Here is an 18,993-nt window from a genome sequence, read left to right as displayed (position 1 = left end):
AACTTTATGGTGTGAAGACTCGACTCCAAAACTCTCAAAATGCACCTAAGATGATAAACAATTCTTTTTCTTCAATGAATTTCTAGCTAAAGAAAGAGTTGAGAATGCAATTCTTTGAAAAACAAATCTTTTCTTCAACATATAAATGAAAAGAAAATCCTTTTTTTCTTTTTCAATAAACTCAAAACGAGACTACTAATTATGCTCACGAAAAAATCCTTTTCTTTTTCAACACTCAAAAACTACAGAAAACAACTTCTTTCAAAAGAGATTCTACAATTTTTAGAAAACACTCAAAACTATAAAAAAACTAAGCTTGAGATCTAAAAATTTCTAAAAACCTAATTGAAGTAAAAGCTTAAAAAATTTCTTTTTGAGGACGTTTTACTTAGTTATTCAATAAACTAAGGATTAATTCATTCAGAATAACAAATTAATCAAAAAACACTCAGCTATGTTTTCTTTTATAAAAATGAAATTCAAAACTTTCAAACAAGTTTGTTCAAAGCTTTGCAAAGAGAAAACAAGATCTATGTCTCACCAAGGGCAGATTTCACAAATCAGTCAGACTCATCAAGAAGACCAAAAAGACCAGGGTAATCTGAGGTTTCTTAGGCTTCTAATCTCTGAGTTACTACAAATACCAAGTGAAAATCAATCCAGACACGCAAAATTTCTAGAAAATCACCTAAAACCAAAATGCCAATGGAACTCACTTACAAGAAATTTTGACAGGACACATGCAAATCTGGGCAGAGACTAAAAAGCGTAAATAAATGCTAAGCTTAACTAGACGAAAACAATTTAGTTTTTTCAAAAATTTTGACAGGGTTCGCAGGCTTCCAGTAGAACCAGATGCAATATCGCTTTGTGCACTAAAGGAATAGTGCGGGGATGTCTGCACTGTCTTGTAAAAGAAAGTGTGGTCCTCTTCAAAATTTCGAAAAAAACAAAATATATTCCAGATCCTAAAAACTACCCAATCCCACACACATCAAGCAAAAATCAGAAACAAGAAAAAGTTTCTCAAGTCAAAGAAAAAGGAAAGGCAAAAACCAAATTCCAGTCCCCAGTATGGTCGCCAATTTTTCGACCGGATAAATCGTTCTTGCAGACAAGACCGATCTCCCTAGTATCAACAGATATTTAGCGACAAGCAGGACAAGAAAATCCACCTTTCTCTAAATATATTGTGATTTATTAATAAAAACTAAGAGGTGTTTTAGACCCTACCTTAAGTCCAACGCTAGTTTGTGGTAGCCACGCTTCAAACATTCGAAAGAGTTTCCTTTTAAGAACTTGCAATTACAAACAAGAACACATCAAATAACACCTGCATAGCTAATATAATAAATCATATTCATCATGGTGATCAAGGAATCCATGAAATAAACCATAAAACACATCTTATTGAGAAAAATAAACTTGATTGTATTAACTTTGAAAGAAGAACTTTACAACCTTTGGTGCCTTGATGTTGTACAAGCTCCTCCCAGGGTCCAAGCAAGAATCTCCTCTACTTTGACAAGCCTCACACTCTTCCCAATGAGATCAAAAAAGGTATGTAATCTCTCCTCTCAAGCTCAATTAGGAAGACTAAATTCCAACAACATTTCACCTCAAAAATATTCAGCTTTCAACCTCCTCAGTAACCAGCCAAATGCCCCATGTTATAGTGCAGAGGAAGGAAGTTACAGGTCCACCTATGAAGGGATAGAGTCCTCCTTCAAAGGGATAAGCTCCTCACATCAAGGGGTTAGCTCCTTAAGGTATGGGATGCATGAACCTTAAAGGAGCGAACTTGCCACCTCAAGATTTTCTCTAGAAGCTTCGAGAAATAACCCAAAGTGAGTTTTTAAGAATGTACTTGCGTCTTTTTGACTTTTACAAGGGTTCGCACCCATTACATAGAGACAGAGCGGTCAGGTACGCAGGGGACATGACCAATAGGTGCGGGACCACAGGTAATGCTAAGAGAAAGTGTGGAACTAGAGTTTTAGAGACTTTTAAGGGCTTTCTCTTATTTTTCAAGGCTTGACATGAAGAACTGAGGTTTAAGACTTGCAAAGGAGGAAGGTATGAGTGGTAATAGACTCACACCGATTGCAGAATGTCATGGTGACAATATTTTGTGCAACAAGCACCATTGTGTTTTGAGTTATCGAAAAAAGGATTCAAGCATCTCAACCCAACTTGGCACAAGATCCTCCAAAGGATGATAAGGAGATGTAGGGGCCTATGTTCCCCCCAGTATGCTATGGGTGTACTATATGTATTTAGAGTGGTGGACTCCAAATACTTATATGTTTTATGTGATACATAATAGGATTATGCATTTTAATATGACGATGATGGTTCGACATTTGTTTTGTTTATGGTTGGATTATGTGGTATATATGTGATAAATTCCAATCTAGAATGTTATTTGCAATGGTATCTACATAGTTATCTTGGGCTCTAGGAACATGACTGAAAGTAATGGTTTCAAATTCACGTACCAACAGCTTAACTCATAGGTATTCTATAAATAGGACTTGGTTATGCACATGATACACACAATTCAATTGCATGACAAGTAGCAAGGAATCTAAATGAATATGTAGATGAAGGATGTGATGAGAAAGGGCATCGACTAACAAACCTATCACTGCATCATATTTGGACTGGTTATTGCTGTCATATCCAATGCACACACCGTTCGAAAGGACTAACGTATGCAAGGGGGTAAAAATGGCATAGGCTGCTGAGGATAGATTCTAGGGGAAGAGATTCACACCATCATCATGACCGATATATGGTGTGGATGATGGATCTATTTGAAAGGTGCAAAAGACAATAGATGAGATGATGTAATCTACCTAACTTTATGGCAGAAATAAAGACACACAAATCAAAGGGATGTGCTATGAGCAACATTTCTTGAGGTAGAGTGCACTAGGAGAATTAGGAAGGAAATGGCCTTCAGAATCCTCCAAAAAATATGCCCCCTTGCCTAAGTGCAAGGGTAATCAAGGGTAGACATAGCTTCCATGATGTCCTCATCATAATGGAAGATGGCCGGATGGGAGGAAGACTGACTACATGATGTGGCAGTGGTACTTGTTGCATCAACCTGAGAAAGAAGGTTCACATACATATCATCTTGAATGGTAGACATCGAGCTAGTAGATGGAGGATCTACATATGTTGAGACCTGGGATTCTGTCAAAAGAGGTTCGATAGAAGTGTGCACAAAAACCTCAGAAAGGTTTTCTTGCGAGGAATTCAAGGATGACGATAGGTAAAGGATATGGCCAATGGTGTCCGTCATCTCAACATCAGGTGGAGGGATCACGATGGTGGGACTAGAGTCCCCTTGTTCTGTTTTACTAGTGGTACCAGAATCCACGGGTAGAGGAGTAGGTGTTCCACTATGAGTGGTCTCATATTCGCGAAGCACCTCAAGGCAATCATGAAATTCGTCGAGACAAGGGAAATAATGGGAATAGTGACCATGATGATCGCATAAGGCACAAGGGTGAATTGTACGTAACGTTTTGATTTTCTTGGGTGGACCCGGTAAGTTAACATGGACTTCAGGGATATTTGACTCAGGGAACATTTCATGAACCAAAGGTTTAAGATGAGGAAGCTCTAGACAATTATTGGTGGCATGCCCAAAAGCTTTACACAAGGCGCACAAAGGTGATGAATTTGGGGCCTTGGGGGCTGGAGGAGCTTTGGGAGCTTTGTCCTTAGGTTCTTTCTTCTTAGATTTTCCCCCTTGTCCGAATGCTTACGCAACATGAGTGGGTTCCTATTGGGGTTGTGTAGGGACCGGTTGAAGCGGGGTCAAACCATGATAAGTTCGTAGCTAACCAGGCGGAATGCTTGCAGGGGGGTTGATGTACCATACTGGGATCCCAAAAGTCATGTTAGGAAGGATCAGTGAAGCCATGAAAGGGACAGAAAATACTCCCAAAGGTGGGAATAAGAAAGGTATCTAACCTGCAGGGTAATGTCCCGACGGAATATCTCTTGTATGGTTGAGACCTGGAGGAACAGTTCCTAGTGGAAACATAGGAGAGGCACCCACAAATGAAGGAGGTCCTGGGGGGTATCTAGAGGACTCAACTGGGATGGAAAAAACATAGTGCTAAGGAACTAGTTGTTGATCATATGTACTAGACTACTTGAGAGCAGCCTACGACTCTTGTAACATGCAAACACTCATAGAGTTAGGCTCTCAGATGAGAAGGGGAGGACTAGGGAAAGCACTCAATAATGAGGAATCTTTATAGACTCTGGGTGAAACGCTGGTAAGAGGAGTCGAAGACTGCTTATCTGACATGAACGAGGTAATGGACTCGGGGGAGGTCACGGATGCCAACTCGTAGTAAGTCAACTGATCGATGGTAACGATATTCCCTTCATGGGGGAAGCACATCTTGCGGAAAACCACAGATGTGACAGCTGACATGGCATATGTGTAACTACAACCTAAGAGAATGTTGTAATCCAAAGGGGCATCAATAACCTCAATGTCTACATGGATAGTCTTGCCCGCAAGGGTCACTGGACAGTTGTGTGACATGCCAAGAGGATGGGAGGAGTGTCTGTCCCAAGCACACAAAGTGATGGTAGAGGGGGACAACTTAGGTGACTTAAGTTGTTTCCAAATGGCAACAAACATCACACAGGTGGATGCACCTTCATCAATAATGCATCGGTAGATGATGGTAATACGGACTTGGACTAGTATCTCAAAAGCAACGAATGAAGGGAATGGGGAATGTTTTTATGTATCAATAGGGAAGACAATCAAGCATTCATCAGAAGGATCTGTTGCACCCAAGGCAGTTAGTAGAGATTTCTTTTGATATGGACACGACTGGAGTACTTCCAGCGTTGACATGGCGGCAGGTGATTGCGCCAAGTCGTATATTATATTGTATGTATGGGAAACTTGATTAGAAGCCACATTACAATGTAATAGTCCCTTTGGGACCTTGGGAATTGCCTCAAATTTTGGTTGAGAGATCTATAGCAGACAATTTTGTGTCGTAAGAGGCTCAGAAGATGCTTTGGTTTTGGACTCAGTGGCGGACGAAGTTGATGGCTTGTCATATTGGCGTGACAGAGTTTGCAGGTTGATACTGGAGGAATTAACCTCATCAGAATTCATCATAAGGATATGGTAGTCACCAGGACGAGAAGGTTGTGAGGGATGGGCTGCTTGACTTGGCTGAGATTGAGCAACAACACATCCTTGCCGAGGGAAAAGATTTGTAAGCACTGTGGGTTGAGATGGCGCAGGATTCTGAGGCGATTATTGACCTCTAGAAGTTGCTTGAGCTTCCCACATTTGGCGCATCCAGGGTAAGAGAGGACACTCATGTGTATAATGGATGGTACACCACAACATGCATAAGGCTTGTTCATATGAATAGACTTGTTCTGTTTGGGATGGCTTCCCTGTTGCTAGTTATTAGTGTTAGGTTAGTTCCCCTGTGGTTCACTAGGTTGATTACCTTAATTACCTTGGTTTACCCTTGTTACCCTTCCCCTTATTCTTTTTCTTTGAATTTTGGGGATTGATCACACTCTGCTGCGCAAAAAATTGACCCTGAGGGGGTGGTGGCTCCTAGGGCTGAGGATGCATGGGAGGCTATGGTGTTAATGCTTAAGGGGCTGGAGTGCTCATTTGTGCATAAGGAGGAGCAACAATTTGGTAGACGGGTTGGGGCCCTGAAAACATGTTACTAACAGGAGGGGCATAACTTTGCTGAGTATATGGCGAAGGGTTTGAAGGGGTTCCAATGGTACCGTCGGCGGCGTGAGATTCCCCTGGTGCATTGGCACTTCCAGGACAAGGGAGGTCTGGAATGACGGTATAGACATAACCGATTGTGCATAAATCAGGTCATATTTTAAAGCGGTTTGGAGAGCTTCTTCCTCAGTCTGAGGAAAATGGGATGCGAGATATTTTCCAATGGGTGATAAAAGGCTCCTAATAAGCCAATCTAGATAGACACGGTCTTCAAAGGGCAGGGCAGAGCATGTGCTCCTCCTTCTATGCCACTCTTGAACATGGTCAAAAAGTCGAGTGGCAGAGGACTGATGGAATGAGTTCAATAGCTCCGTACCAATGTCGTACAAGAGAGGTAACTAGAAATATGAAAGGAACTCTTTAGCAAGCGCCACAAAAAAGGAATGAGATGCAGTGGGCTAGTTTACATGCCATTTTGCAGCGTCTCCAGTGAGCATGCGTTGGAATAGCAGAAGACAAATGGAGTCATCAATAATGGAGTTGGATGAACACCACATGTGGAAGGATCAGACATGGTTGGTGGGATCCTATCCATCATTACCCTCAAACTTTGGGATGTCTGAGGGAAGCTTAGTCAGCATAGAAGGCCAAATAGCATCATGGTGTATGGGGTCGTTTATCAACTGGCTAAAATATGGTAGACTTAACCCAACCATAAAGGGGAGCATGGGGGCTTCCAGAACACTTCCTGGGACTGTTCCGCTTAATGTGACTACTAGGATAGAACGGGAACCAACACCGGGTTGGGTTCCTGCACCAGCTGTGGGTCCAGATATGGTGACGATATGCAGTGAAGGAGGCTCGAAATCAGATGAGGAATCAGATGAATGAGGAGAAGAGTTGGTATGGGGACTTGGAGGGCTATGAACTCAAACCCAATGGGGAGGGGTAATATGCCCAAGCAGAAACTGGGGGTGAAGGCCTAATAGTCTCCGCAACAAACGCCTTGTTGGCCCAATGGTGGTAAGACACACGTGACATGGAAATGGTGAAGGGATATAAAAAATATGCCTTTGCCTTAATGAGGGGAAATAAATTTATTATGTTAAGTCTTTTCTTGGCGTTGTAAACCAAGTGCCCTTCGCTTAAGGTATGCTTGTGTGTGAAAGTGTATTTATTGATTAAGCCCAGATCGTGTTTGTAAAAGAGAAAAAAACTTGCTGGAAATAAACTCAAATTAACAATAGAAAATGAACAATAAAAAATTTAACTAAACCCCACCCAAACTGGGTTTGCAAACACTATGCTGGTTGGTGGCTAAATCAACAGAAAACACACTAAGAAGGTAAGGAGATGTAATCGTTGGTGTGACTAGGATTAAGTGACACTAGGTTGTTGGAAAGTGGTGCAGAAAAAGCAAAAAACTAGAGAGGAATATCATTGTAAGAAGATAGGGAGATGGGGGAAATACCTAGGGAAACTAATGGGACCCTAATGCTAATGAAAAAAAAAGTTTTAATATGAAACTATGAATGGTGACAATCTATATTTATAGATCTGAAATGGAAGGGTACAGATCTGGAAAATATGGTTGAAAGTGCTGCATAAACTCAAACTACTCACTCAGCTAAACTCCTCCTATAAAGGTGGAAGCATACTATAATACCTAGAGGGCTAAATTCAACTTCGACAAGTAAATCAGAGTAGATCAAGGCCTAAGTGGGATGAGACAAAGGTCAAACAACCTAACAGATAGCTCTCGGCAAAACCTAGAAACAGATCTGATAAAAACCTGGAAACCTTAAAATCACAGGTATTGACCTGTTTTCAGGTGAGATCACACTTTTTGGGCTAAAAGGTGTGCTTTGGACTCTAGATCGCACTTTTTGGGCTAAAAAGTGTGATTTTTTCTCCTTGATTCTCGGTCAAAAAATCTGGGAAAAAATTGTTGTCTTTGTTATCGCTGGTTCCTGTGACCTGCGGAAAAGACTAGAAAACTTGCATAAGTCAGAAATTTAACAGATCTAGGGTTAACAATCTAGGAAACATTAAGAGACTTAAAAAAAAACCCTAAGCTGAAAACAAAGATCACCCAAGTTTCTGGATCTGAAGTATAAACCCAGCAGAGTCGCCAATTTTGTTGTAGTGTTTTCTTCTCAAAGATGTACGAAAATAACCCACTTAAGATTATGGATGAAAAACAATCTTATCAATATAAATGGTTGCTAAACATTGTAGATCTGCAGCGACTGATAGAAACAAAACCTACCAAAATTCGGATCTATGCCACAATCATAGTTAAACAAAAAAAGAAATAGTAATAACTCCAATCATCCAATGGAAACCAGATATACAAAGAATAGTTTTATTATAACACCTGTGAATGGAACAAGTAAATGTTACCAGTCCCCCTCTATGGAAGGGATCTTGGCTATCCTCAAACTTCTTCAACTTGTGGAGAGTCTCTCTCCTCTAAAATGTGTAAACCCAACAAAAATATGGTGTGCGACAATGAAAATAATTATAAGTGAATAATGAATGGAAAATCCTTCTATTTATAACAAAATATTGAGTTATCCTCGAATAATGAGAAATAATAAAATATTATTAACCCCATTCTTAGAATAACCACTTGGAATATTTTATTATATTTGGTTAGGAGGGAAAAAGTATTTAAACTTTTATTTAGAAATAATAAATAAATAAATGACCTATTTATCATCTCAGGAAATTGGTTAAGGAATAATAAACAAATAATGATTTATTTAATTATTCCTAAGGGATTTAGTAAAATTTGACAAAGAATAATAAATCATTGTGATTAATTAATTATTCTTAGAGAAAAATAAGATAATTAATGATTTATCCGTTTATTTTTTATGATTGGGTCAAATATGACAAGGAATAATAATTGAACAATGGTTTAATTAATTATTCCTAGAAGAAAATTATATAAATAGCGATGTATTTAATTATTCTTCATGGTTTTAATTATAAATTACTTAACAAAGGTGGTTTATTAAGTAATTTCTCATAGTGAAAGAAATTTTACTATGGTAAAATTGGCTTTACATGGTATACTTCAATATGTCTAGTAAATTAGGCTAGATGATCAATTTTTTGGTGATAACAGGAGTCCATGCAAGTTTCCCTTGAGAGGGAGGTATAACTACATGCAGTTGAGGAACTTTTGGTTCCTAAGATTGAGGAGCCTCAAATTGATGTAGAGCAGCCACATGCAGAGGATCCGGGGGTGGAGACATCCACTCAAACATAGTCTTCTAGAGATGAGAGAAAACACACCAGAGGGGCTGCCAGATTGTTGCATGATGCATGGGAGAATGTGGGAGCACCCACATCTCAGTGCAAGCAGAGGAGGTCACCTGAGAGGTACACTAGATACATGGATCTTATTAGAGGATTTGTTGTGATAGAGCCATCTTCCTTTGAGGAAGCAGTGCAGAATCTATTTTGGGTTGATGCCATGGTGGAGAAGTATCACTCCATAGTTCGTAACAGTATTTGGGATGTGGTCCCGAGACCAGAGGACAAGTCAGTGGTGAGATCCCAATGGCTTTACAAAGTAAAGAAAGCTACAAATGGTAGTGTGGAGAAGCACATAGCGAGATATGTGGCTAGTGGCTTTTCATAGGTAGAGGGGATTGACTATGATGAGACCTTTTCTCCTGTTGCAAGGTACTCATCGATCAGATCTATATTGGAACTATTAGCACAGATGGGTTGGAAGATACATCGGATGAATGTAGAGACAACCTTCCTTAATGGCATGATTGAGGAAGAGGTGTACATAGAGTAGCCTAAATTTTTTGAGACCTTTGACTGTGAGTCGCAAGTGTGTCAGCTCAAGAGAGCGTTGTATGGGATGAAGAAAGTACCCCGTGCTTGGTACACCAGGATAAATAGCTACTTCACCAGGTTGGGTTTCACGAAGAGTGAAGCGGATGTGAACCTGTACCACATAGTGGTGTAACGTAATTGTTGATCATTGTACTTTATGTTGATGATCTCATACTGATAGGTGATGATCAACTGATCAAGTATTGCAAGGAGGACCTTGCAAGAGAGTTTGAGATGAAGGACATGGGGCTCATGCATTACTTTCTTAGCATGGAGGTATGGCAAGGTGATGGGGAGTTGTTTGTGTCTCAGGGAAAGTATGCCAATGAGATACTCAGGAGATTCTGCATGGAGAGAAAAAAACCCATGAAGACTCCTTTAGCAGGTAACTGGAAAAAGGAGGATGCCACTTCAGGGGAAATAGTGGAAGATAGTGCTTACATGCAGCTTGTGGGTTCACTCATGTACTTGGTGAACACACAACCGCATATGTGCTATGCAGTTAACCATCTTAGTCAAGCAATGGTTAGGCCTACCAAGCTGTATTGGAAGGCGAAAAATCATGTGTTGAGATACCTCAGGGCACTTCTCAATATGGGTTGTGGTACAAAAATATAGAGGCAGTAAAGCTTCAAGGCTTCATCGATGCAGATTGGGTAGGGAGTCCATCCGAGAGGAAGAGAACATCAGGGGGGATCTTCAATATTAGGTCAACAACAATTTCTTTGTATAGCAGGAAATAGAGATCGATTGCACTCAATTCGGTAGAGGCTGTGTACATGGTTGTGAGTCAGGTAGCCTGTGAGGTCATCTGGATGAGGAAGATCCTAGTTGGTTTGTTTGGTCAGCAAATGGATCCAACAATGATTTATTGAGATAATAAAATTTGTATCAAACTCTCTGAAAATCTAGTTTTTCATGATCAGTCCAAGTATATTGATATTCGTTATCATCATCTCATAGTTTTTGTATTGAGGTAGATTATGTTGTTAGAGTACATTCCCAAGGAAGAGCAAGATGTTGACATTTTTACAAAGGCATTGTGAAGATGTAAATTTGAGTTTCACATAGACATGATCAGGGTATCTGATAATCCCTTTCTTGTTGAGAGGGAGTGTTGAGAATTGGAAACAAGAAATTCCATTTAAATTTGTCGTTGAATTAAACTAAGAATTAAAATCGAATTTTATTCTCATGGAAACTTGTAAATAGTTAAATAAGTTTAATTAACTTAATTAGCTTAGGAATTTTGAGTTGGAAGTATTTCTGTAGTCATGTATATGTTCTCCCTAAGTTTTAGGGGTCAAGGATGAGTTTATTTGAGTTGTAATTAGATGAACTCAATTTACTGAGTTATGACCAGTTAAACTAGTTCTAACTATTTGTCATTTTATGCATAGGGTAAAGTTCATAAAAACTTTGGATTAATATGCATAAGTACTAATTCTAACTAATACAATCGATTAATATAGTCCCATGTCGTAGACGACAAGGACTAATAAGAAAAATACTCTGATCTTCATGTTTCACAGATTAAAGTCCAAACTCTAAAGAGAGACTATGAACTATAATGAATTAATAAACTCTCAATGAATTTGTTGCTATGTTGAAAGATTTTGATTTTTGTAATTATTGATATATATATATATATATATATATATATATATATATAGATGGTTGATGTTATTTTTTGTCTAGAGGTAGTGTGTTTTGAGTGCACTTTAAAGATGTTATTTAAAAAAAAAAGTATCTAGTGTTCCTAAGGTTTTTCAAGGAATCCCTAGTGAGGGTTGTTACATGCGGCAAATCTTTAACGCTTTCTCTATCCCACTTCCATAATTTGTGGCTATGTTACAACATGCTTTGCTTTTTTTATGTTGTGGAAAATCTAATAGATCCTTTTCAATAGCATAGTAAACATAAGTGTAGACGCAACCTCAACCGTGAGAGAGAATGATGAGTCATGAAGATAGGGTCAGTTTTGAGACTCTCCTCTGAAGGATCTAGCTTTGGCCATATGTCATTTATTGGGCCTCACTCATCAGATTTGAATATTTTTATTCTCCTATCATGGGGTTTAAGCACATAACCGTTCAATGTAGTCAGTAAAGTTTCTTTAATTAATCATCGCATCAATAGCTTGAAAAATAGATTTTTTGGGCTTTGCACAATGAGTCTAGTAGGGAAAATAGCTTTTCAAGGCTCTTCATGGCGAGTCCACTCCAAGGGTTCCTTCGGTGTGGAGAAGGTAAGGCCATGACTCTTTGTCAAATCTCCAATAAATCGAGAGACTCCCAAAACTCCATCCTTGCACAAATCTTAGCTGAACAAATGTGGGACCAACAATGCCTATTGCTATAAACCCTCCTTACCCAATAATAAGATGCCTAACAACAACTGAAACTATGGTTTTTCTTAGCATTATTGTGCATTGGTTCATATTTACTTTCATTGCAAGTATTCAACATTCATTGTGGAAAGAGCTACAGATTATGATGGATCAACTACTTGAGAGTTGATATCAAGTGAGGTAGTTTTAGTCCAAATGAATACAATCTTATCATTCATCTACATACCATTTTTAGAAACAGGTTGGTTTAAGTTTCATCGATTTATTAGTTCGTGTTGGTGCATTAAAGGATTGACATTAAGATATATTTTAATGGATTAAATATGTGCAGGTGGGAATACATAGCATTCCATCCACCTAGAAGAATAGATAATGATATTTAGAGTTACTAGAACTCTTGGATAAAGAAAGAGCTTGTTAAGGGTGAGATAATCTCAAAGAATATTGAAGCTTTCAAAGTACATATTAATTTTCCATAGTTCTTGTTCGAAGAATCTGCAACTCTCGATAATGAGAGTAAGCTACTAAAAATTCAAGAATTTTAACCATCTCTAGAAACAAAAAATGTAAGAACAGTAATTTGCAATATATATTACAATGGCACAATGGTATGCAGGTTCAAGGACTCCCAGTTTCAAATACATTGCATCGCTACAACATCTTGAACCCAAATTAAGGATCCTTTTTTTATAATCCAAATTAAGAAAAAAGTAATGGACTTAAACTACATCATCCATGAATGAGTGTGACCACATGAGATCCATGAATATGGTGTTGCTAATTTATTCTCATCATGAAACATTGGATCCTGTTGATCATGCTAACATAGATAGATTGTGGGAATCTGATTCCAACTATAATGGGGTTGTTTTAGGATATTTCAAGTGCTTATACAACAGTGAACAATATAACCATGACACTAAAAATAGTTGCAGCTATTTGCCTCCACTTTATGATGCCAATGAAGAATCTACAACCATTGATTTAAAATATAGTGACAACAATTCACTAAGATATCTAGAGAAAAACCAAAAAAATGAGATCAATATAGCCCAAGAAACATGAGCATAAAATGTGAACAAAGTAATTTAAGATTAAAGAAGTGGAAACAATGATATAACCAATAAATTGAAGATAATAAGCCAAACACTAGGAACAAAGCATTTTTCAACATATAACTTTTTGCACTACCTCATTTTCCACTCTAGGAAAGGTCTTTCTTGAAGATATAGAAGCTTCATTTACATCAAAATATGTCTACCAAATCATGAATACATTTAGATATACTTAAAAATTTTAATCAAATGATCTAGAATATAAAAAATCAGTATGAAAACAATGATCAAATGGGAAAAGGGGTAGATTTTAAATGCATGTAACAACCAACTCTTGAGTTCAAAAACCTAGATTATAGTTATACCCTCATCCAAGGTCTTCATGCATATCTCACTAAAGGTGTATCAAGAGGCTATTAGTCTCTTTGATATAGAATTGGATTGTTTTTATTTGTAACTTAGTGAAATGGAAAAGTTGTGGAGACAAGCCGCATTCTTCTTATTTCACTAGGCCATGACAAACGAATAAAGAAAATAGTATCAACCCCTTGGAAAAGGAAAGTTGAGAATAACAAATACCATGAACAAACAAATAATTTAATGAGTTGAAGGGCTAAAAAACATACCACCCATAACAAACCTTTCCATCCAAAGGTTATTGTATGTTTGGCCACAACAAAACATTTCGATAGAAATTTCATGTAGCCTACTACTACAAAGGAAATTCAAACCCCAACTTGTTGTTCCACTTCTAATTTTACCCAAAATTACCTCATATTTAAAGGTATCACCATATCTTATACCAAACAAAATTAAAAAAAAAGGATATCCTTTGGAGAAATAGGATCATAAAAAAAAATTGAACCATACATATTAATGAACCTTATTTTATATATTAATATTAGGATGAACCTATTTTTCTATTGGAAAGAGAGAAAATTTCATAGATACTAACAAATACTTATGCATTACCTGCATTCGAATGAGTTAACAAAAATTAATGGCACCAAGAGAGCGATGATATTGTGTTTTTGGCAGAGATCTTTTATCTCTTCCTCCAACACCAAGATTCTTCTTGTTTGTTGCAGCAAAAATGGAAATCCCCAATGGAGATTGTTGCCTTCACAACTACTCCATTTCTACTAGTGTCTTGGGCATAAAATTGGACTCTTTCCCGCTAGAGCTATTAGATTCCATTTCATTGAGCTACAGTGATAGGTGAGAGTTATGCATAGCTCACTAAAGGTGTATCAAGAGGTTATTAGTCTATTGGCTATAGAATTGGACTCTTTTTATTTGTAACTTTAGTGAAACGGAAAAGTTGTGGAGACAAGATCCATTCTTCTTCTTTCACTGGTCCATGTAAATAAAGGAAGTAGATAGTCTCAACCCCTTGGAGAAGGAAAGTTGAGAACAACAAATGACATGAACAAACAAAGAATCTAATGAGCTAAGTCGAGAGGGGTCTCCCTTTGTAAACAAGCATCCATAGGCTTGTTAGAGTCAGTATGAATATTTACTATAAGTTGAGTAGTCATCACATCACCAACCACATCCAATGGAAAGGTACCAACCCCTACAATACAAATGATGTCTCCAAATAAGGTGTAGTCAATACCAATAATATCATCTTTTGAATCTATTCTCAAACTTAAATGCCTCAAACTCTAATACAAAGAGGTCATCATCAACTACAATCATACCAACTAGATCACACATGTTATTCACTTTTTTATTGGAAGCTTCACCATCATCAACAATGTCTATTGTTGGATTCATCAATTCACAACTCACTTTGTAGTCACCATCGACATGTGTCTCGCCACTGAAGTCCCACTACACAATTGACCTTCCACTAGTTCCTCCAACAGTTGGAACTAGTTTAACTGAAAACAAATTGAGATAACAGTCTAACTTTGATTGATACAAATTAGAAATCACACATGCTTAAATAAAATCTAACTCCTCCAACTCAAATTTACTGATTAAATCGAGTGACGCAAGCCATGTCACATAAGTTAATTGCATCCAAGTTGTATGTTGATGTGGAAATTCAAATTTTATCAATTTAATCAATGCAAAATCAAATTGAGAATTTCTTGCTCCATTTTTAAACACTCCCTCTCAACAAGAAAGGGATTATCAACCACCCCTATCCTGCACCCGTGGAACTTGAACTTCCCTCTTGACAAAGCTTTTTTCAAAATGTCAGCATCTTGTTCCTTTGTCGGAATGTAGTGTAGCAACATTATCCGCCTTTGCACACTATCCCGTAAATGGTGATATCAGATATCTATATGCTTGGATCAATTGTGAAATACAAGATTCTCAGAGAGTTTGATGCAATTTTGTTTATCACAATAGATCACAGTTGTATCCATCATCTTACCAAAAAATCCAACAAGTATCTTTCTCATCCATATTGCCTCACATGTTGCTTGACTTGCAGCCATGTATTCTGCTTCTGCCGAGCTAAGCACCACATTTTTTTGCTTCCTGATGTACCAAGCAACAACTACAAACCCAACACTAAAAATTCCACCTGATGTATTCTTTCGGTGTGATGGACTTCGTGCCCAATTTGCATTTGTGAAGCCACACAACTTCAGTCCCTCTGCCTATCTATAACATAGTCCAAATTGGGTAGTACCTTTGAGGTACCGTAAAACATGCTGAACTACCTTCCAAAATAATTTGGTCGGCGTAACTATAACTTGGCTTAGCTGGTTGACTACATAGCACATATATGGTCATGTGTTCACAAGATACATGAGTGAACCCACTAGTTGGCGATAAATGGTAACATCCACTTCTTCACCTGAAGTGGCATCCTCCTTCCTCCAGTTGTTTGTTAGAGGTGTCTCCATGGGTTTACAACTCTCCATTCAGAATCTCTACAGTATCTCATTTGTGTACTTGCCTTGAGAGACAAACAATTCCCCGTCATCTTTCCATATTTCCAACTTGAGAAAGCAGTGCATGAGACCCATGTCCTTCATTATAAATTCCCTTACAAGGTCCTCCTTGCAAGATCTCATCAGTTGCTCATCATTAGTTAAAACCAAATCATCAACATATAAGACATTAGTAAGCAATTTACCTTCTACCAAGATGTGATTGAGGTTTGCATCCACTTCACTTTTCGTGAAGCCCAAACCAGTGAGATAACTATCGATCCTGGTGTACCAAGCACAGGGTGCTTGTTTGAGACCATACAACACTTGCTTTAGTTTACACACATGAGATTCTCATTTAAATGTCTCAAAATCTTTTGGTTGCTCAATGTACAACTCCTCCTCAATAACCCCACTTAGAAATGTTGTTTTTACGTCCATCTAGTGGATCTTCCACCCCATCTGCGTAGCCAGAGCAAGAATTGATCTAATGGATGGGTACCTAGCTACAAGAGCAAATGTATCCTCATAGTCAATTCTTAAATTGATATGTTTTTGTCTTAATTGTATTAAATGTGTTTCGTTTTAAGTGGCTATTGTCTTAAATATAAAGTTTTGTCTTAAACTGTTTTTGTCTCAGATATAAAGTTTTGTCTTTAAATATTTTTGTTTCAAACTATTTTTGTCTTAAATTTAAAGTTTTATCTTAAAATATTTTTGTCTTAAACTATTTTCGTCTTAAATATAAAGTTTCGTCTTAAAATATTTATGTCTCAAATTGTTTTTGTCTTAAATTTTATATAAGACAATTCAATTGATATTAAATTTTAATGTAAAATAACTAAAATAAAAAGTGACTTTTTAAGACAAAAGATTTATTGTCTTGAAAAAATGTCTTAAAAGTGCCCTTGGTGTAGCAGTGAATCGCTCTTTGGTATTAAATCATCAAGTTAAGTCTATAAATTATATCTAGAGTTCAATTCCAAATAAATATATATTTATGATATTTTATGAAAAAATATTAATTCTTCACCATTAAATCTATTCAAATTATATAAATTTTATTGATTTTAAAATATAAATCAAATATTTATGTTAATAAAGTGTCTATTTCATAATTATCATTCTATAGTTTTAATTTATTTTTATGAAAAATTAAGTAAATCGAAAAAAAATTAACCTTCTAAAAAAATATTCATAATCATATACACACAAGGTTAATACTGATTCACACAAGGTTAATACTGATTTTAACTAAGCTTCTTGAAAAATTGAATTACTCATCCCTTTTAGCTGATGTTCTATGAATGTAATACATATTCCACTTCACATAAATAACTAAATCTACCGAGGATTTTGAATTTGTTTATAGCATTCACAAATGGGATCTTTCGCTAGAAATCCATGTTCCAAACTAATCAATATTATGGGAAGTTGCGAGAAAGCATGCCAACCCACATACTGAAAACATGCCAACCTACATACTGAAAACATGTGCGTGTTTAAGAAGATACACAATTTTGCAGGGAAATCACTGTTAATACTCTTAATGCATTTGTAATAATTCTAAATCACTGTAGTAATTTTGCAGGGAAATCACTGTTAATACTCTTCATTGGGAACGATACATTGGAGCTTATATACAAGATTTGGAATGGAAGCCAGATAATCAAAATTCTTATCGATTAGGTGGCATTCTGATTTTACTTATCGTGACTTCATATCAGATATCTTGCTTCACTTATTTTATATTATATCAAAATTATAATTATATAATATATATTATTTTTATAATAATTTTTTTTTTTTAATAATATGAAATGTATTATAAAGTAATTATTTTGATGTTTATTATAAATTAATATTTATTAAAATTTACTAATTATTTATTTTATATAATTATCTTAATATATTAAAAATTATGAGCAAAAATTTAAATATTATGTTTTTTTATTAGTAATATAAAAAGTAAAAAAAATGGAAAAAAAAAATATTTAATTAAAATCAATTTTATTTTAATTATATATATATATATATATATATATATATATTTATTTATTTCATTTAAATTATTTATATTTAAAATTATCTTCCTCTTAATCTACAACTTATTTTTAAAATTATTTATATTTAAAATTATCTTCCTCTTCATCTCCAACTTATTTTTTAAATTATTTATATTTAAAATGATCTTCCTCTTCATCCACAACTTGTTTGACTTAATCTACTATTAGTAAGGAGTTTAAGGAGTTTAAATGATCATTTAAAAAAAATAATTTAAATGATCATTGGAAAATTTGATTTTTTGGTTTGGTTTAGTTCTGTAATGAGCTAGTATAAATATATTTTAATTTTTAAAGATTTTTTAAATTAATAAATATTTTTTAAATTATATTAAAATAATATATTTATTATTTTTATTATAACAATATATTTATTTATGATCGTTTAAAAAAATGATTTAAATGGCGTAAATCACATAAAGAGAGACATTTGTCGACGCGTTTCGAACCAACCAGTGTGGTTCATCGTCAAGACAAGTTGTTCGAAACGCCTCGACAAATGTCTCTCTTTATGTGATTTATGCCGAAGCTCTTCGTATTAGTAGTATAAATATATCTTAATTTTTTAAGATTTTTTAAATTAATAAATATTTTTTATATTACATTAAAATAATATATTTATTATTTTTATTATAATAATATATTTATTTATTTGATTGTAAAATCTTCATCAAAATTTACTAATTATTTACATTAAATTATTGGTTATTAAAAATTATAAAATATTTTGAATATCACAATTTTTTTTAGTAAATATAATAAAAAATTTAAAATAAATAGAAAAATATATTACAATATTCCCCTCAAGTAAATTTCATTTTAATTATATGTTTTTAAAATCGTTTAACTTTCTAACTACAAAATACTTAGTTTTCTCCTAATAAAGTTATGAGCCTCTTAAACCACAACTTGTTTTGGTTAAGCTACTAAATAGAGAAATAAATAACAATATTCCCCTAAAGTAAATTTCATTTTAATTATATGCTTTTAAATTTGTTGAACTTTTTAACTACAAAATACTTAG

General features: G+C 35.7%; 1 pseudogene; it reads left to right on the top strand.

Annotated features, from left to right (window-relative positions):
• The window catches only part of LOC149190593 (uncharacterized), a 28,315-nt pseudogene extending 15,293 nt beyond the window's left edge, over positions 1–13,022 (top strand).
• Positions 13,023–18,993: the final 5,971 nt, after the last annotated feature.

The sequence above is a fragment of the Pinus tabuliformis genome, chromosome 3_1, assembly GCF_031772625.1.
Source record: "Pinus tabuliformis cultivar Carrire ecotype Pingquan chromosome 3_1, CPIR1, whole genome shotgun sequence".
In the NCBI taxonomy this organism is placed as follows: Eukaryota; Viridiplantae; Streptophyta; class Pinopsida; order Pinales; family Pinaceae; genus Pinus; species Pinus tabuliformis.
Note: the sequence above shows the minus strand (reverse complement) of the source record. Positions and strands in the feature narration are given on the sequence as shown.